The 3,406-nt window shown below is 44.8% G+C and overlaps 1 pseudogene; it reads left to right on the forward strand.

Moving 5' to 3' along the window:
- The first annotated feature begins 2,215 nt into the window (after positions 1-2,215).
- Positions 2,216-2,988, forward strand: LOC103595886 (annotated as a pseudogene).
- The last annotated feature ends 418 nt before the right edge of the window (positions 2,989-3,406 follow it).

Raw genomic sequence — 3,406 nt, forward strand, 5'->3', positions numbered from 1 at the left:
ATTAAATTATAGTCCCATAGCAATGGACTTTAAGGCTTAATTTAGAAGCACAGGAATTATCCTCACTTATACAGTAGTAGTAAATGCCCTACTTATCTTTTGAGCACTTTATAACACATTGTGTATTTCTGCTTCATATTTCCCCAACAGAACTGCCGAGCTTGGGCCTACATCTTGCACTTTTCTTATAACCTCTAGAGTACCTAGCACTGGGATTAGCACATACCAATTAGATGACAAATCTATTTTTTGCATAAGGCAGGCCCTAACTGTTGTATAACCCAAAGAAATGTATTCTGCATGCCAATTGTGTAAGGCACTCTATTACTTGTCAGGAAGGACTCAGAGAAATACGTGATCTACCACACCTAATAGCGGGACTTTTATCCTCCCTAGCCTAATACATTTTACCAGTTAAGAACTACCGGCATGCTGAAATTCTGTTTCTTTCCTTAAATCATTTGTCACTTTCTAAGCGCCATCTGTTCAATCAAATGCTTTAAAGTCTATATATCAAATGAGAACATTTGTGAACGTAATTTAAGCACACTTGAAACATTATACAAAATGATGTTATTATATGACCCAACCATAAATATGGCTTCTTCCCCCAATAACACCTATACGACATAATCAGAGAACTAAATTCCAGAAGGTTATCAAGAAAACTCCAAATTTTAAGCCCGTAATGTAGAACTGTACTCCTCTACGTTGCTGACTCTACCCATAAATTTGCTGTGGAATAATTACCTTCAAACACAATTTTCAGAACTACATTGTTGCTGAGAAGAAAATCACTAGCCCCTGCCATCTTAAATGAAACCAATATTCAGAGCACTCTTCATTCTTCATTTCAAGCCCACACTTTCCCCCGCCTCCTCCCTCCCTACTCTTCAGCCCCCATCCTCATCACATAGGCCAGGCTAGAACTTTAAGCTCAATCACAACTCTCTGTGCTCTGCTCAAGCCTTGCTTCCTGCCGGGGATACCCTCTTTTCAGCCCTGGCTAATTACATCTACCACCTCATGTTAAGTGGCTGCTGGAAACTCATTTCCTTGTGGATTTGATTGTTCTATGACTTCTCACAGTTTAAACATTTACTAAACATGCTACATGTCACACTTTTATGTAATTTTGCATATGTTTTCCCATCGTGTCTCACGAATTTTGGGTGTCTTCTCTGGTCTCCTCTACCCAGCCCTGGTCACGGCCTCACTAGGACCCTGAGTCACTAGAACATGGTCAGAAGGATCACCTTAGACGTCTACTAGCACAGTATTTTCAATAACTTGATATCCTGACCGAACTGTAGTCCTACAGTAGACATTTGTGGATGAAAATCTAATATAGCCCGAGGGAAGAATTCCAGATAAATGTGGCCTCAGAAGTCAGCTCAGTGAAGCAGTGAATGTAGGAGGAGGACTCCACCCTGGGGAGGCTGAGACGACAGGTGGAGAAAAAGGGCAGGAGAGAGTGGAGGGCGTGTGCTCAGAGGCTGAGGCAAAACCCATGGGAGGCGCCCCAGGAGGCTTGGGGGGAGAGGCTGTCCCAAGGCAGGCCCTTCCCGGGCCTGGGAACGAGAAGGGGCAGGTCCGACTCACCTGAGAGGTGAGGACGGGGCCAAGACCCAGAACCGAAGAGCAGCTCACGGTAGCGCTGGAAGGCCTCATCTAGGACAGAACAGCCCGGCTGCGCGGCCGAACTGCTATGGTACTGGAATTGGAAGTTGTTCGGGTACAAGACGTAGCGTTGGCCGGAGGTTTGGATGTAATGGGGCCAGGGCCATAGGGCTGTCGCCCGCCCTGCGAACGCTGCCGCCAGCAGCAACGAAAAACAAAGTCTGGGGCCTGCCATGGCCCGCCGGTCACCTGCCTCACAGTGGGCTGGGCCACGCGAGACTCTGGTCAGATGAGCGGCACCCACGTGACAATCGGCGTGTCACGTGACCGGGCCGACCCTGCCCTTTCGCTGGCGGCTTGGGGTGGAGCTCCCGCTGTGAGCCGCNCCCTTTTATGTGATACTCAACCTGTACCAGGGTAGAGGAATCATTTACTTAAAAGAGTCAAACAAGACAAAGGAGCTGGACCCATATAAAGAGATTATCAAAATTATCAATGAAAGTACTTAGAGATTTTCATTGAGAAAATATTCTAAACATATTATTTCAATTATCCTGTCTCTGACCAGTATATCAGACAACCAGAAAGTTAATGGATGACTANGGGCGCGGCGGCTCGCCTCTCGAACGAAGAGCTCGCCGGGCCTGCGGGAAGTAAAGGACCAGGCCGAGGTCACTTCAGAAACAGGAAAACGGAGGATGAAAACCACTAGTCGTTGTGCTGTGAAAGGCTGTGGGGCTGCCACTGGGTAGTCTGAACCGTTCTGCTAGAGAGAGGATCACAAGATCACAGAAATGGGATCTACTTATGACTGGAAAAAATGTGTAGTTTCAGAGCAAGCTTGAGGCCTCCCATGGCCAGCCTCCGAGGTGGTTCCTTCCTTCATGGTTGATTATAAATCTTCTAGTTAACTGCCCTCAAATCTTCTCCCCCCGGACAAAACTTCACATATCCCTGGTGTGTATTCACTGCAAGCAGTAAGATATTTCTGGGACTTTGGGAGCAAGATGGAAAACAACCAAAGATAATGACAGGGGTCTAGTTTTGCAGGGGCTTACATAGGAAGTCTGAGTCAGGATTTTATTCCGTGGGCAATTGGAAGTCATCCCAAAGATCTGCATTTTAGAAGTCTCACGTTGGATAGTTGGATGTTGAAGAAACCAGATAGGAGGCCCTTTTTTATTGGAGGTGGAGGGTAATGAGAGCCTGAACTACAGCAGTGGAGAAGGGAGAGAGCTGTCAGCCCCAGGGAATAGTGGGTATCTGGAAGAGAGGCTTCAGGGGTGGCCAATGAGAATTCCACAGATGGCTGTCAAGTCAGGGACCCTGCCTTCCTTGTTGACCACTGTATTGTCAGAGTATAGTTGAATCCTTTACTGGAAAAGGAAATAAAATTGTGTAGCATTATTTAGATATTTTTTTAAAAAATCATTATCACAAAAATTGCACTTTAGTATTACAATAAGTGTAAAGATTAAGAAAGTGAACTTTTAAAAATGGCTTTAAAAATCATGTTACTTTCAGGTTGTAGGTACCTAATTTAGTAGTTATATATGCTTGTATATGGCTCTGATAGGAAATCAGATAAAGAAACATCATTTCTCACTTCTGTAACTAACAGGGATTCATCAAGAAATTTCTCTTAGAAGGCTAATTATGCTAGAATGGAGCTTGTAGCAAAGGAAGCAGAAATTAGATCTCACAGTCACAGTTTCACATCCTAAGGTTAATTTCTCCATTGCTTGAATCTAAATTTTTGTCAGCACTAGTAAGTTTCTGGGTACTC

The sequence above is a fragment of the Galeopterus variegatus genome, unplaced genomic scaffold (genome assembly GCF_000696425.1).
Source record: "Galeopterus variegatus unplaced genomic scaffold, G_variegatus-3.0.2 Scaffold1877, whole genome shotgun sequence".
Classification (NCBI taxonomy): domain Eukaryota; kingdom Metazoa; phylum Chordata; class Mammalia; order Dermoptera; family Cynocephalidae; genus Galeopterus; species Galeopterus variegatus.